Consider the following 542-nt stretch of genomic DNA (forward strand, 5'->3'; position numbering starts at 1 on the left):
GTGGGCAGGACGGGATGTTGGGGAGGGAGGGGGGAGGTCGCTGGGGTAGGGATGGAGTCAGGGCATTGAGGTCACTGAGGCTGAGGATGGAGGAGTGGTGAGTTTCTGGGGCCAGGGTGGGACACTAGGAGCCTGGGGAATCAGGTAGGAGAAACCGGGTTGTCAGAAGCAGGATGGGATGATAGGGACCAGGTTGCCAAAGGTTAGGTCCTACATTGAGCCCTCCACCCCATGTCCCTGACGCTTTCCTTGAGAGTGAGTTATGGTTAGGAGCCAGGCCAGCCCGAGTTCAAATCCTGGCTCCATCACCTCCTAGCTGGGCAAACGAATCACTCGGTGGCTCAGTTTCCTCATCTGTGATGGGGATGGTGCTCACGGTAGCCATCACCTCATAGCAATGCAGTGAGGCCTCTGCCAGCTGATCGATGCAAAGCACTTAGCTGGCTGCAAGACTCAGAGAGCCTGCAGCTCCATAGCGATCTCATTCTTCCTTTTCTCTCTACAGATTCTGGATAGCCAACCCCCTGAGGACCTTCCCGCCC

The sequence above is a fragment of the Tupaia chinensis genome, unplaced genomic scaffold (genome assembly GCF_000334495.1).
Source record: "Tupaia chinensis unplaced genomic scaffold, TupChi_1.0 Scaffold138910_1, whole genome shotgun sequence".
Classification (NCBI taxonomy): domain Eukaryota; kingdom Metazoa; phylum Chordata; class Mammalia; order Scandentia; family Tupaiidae; genus Tupaia; species Tupaia belangeri.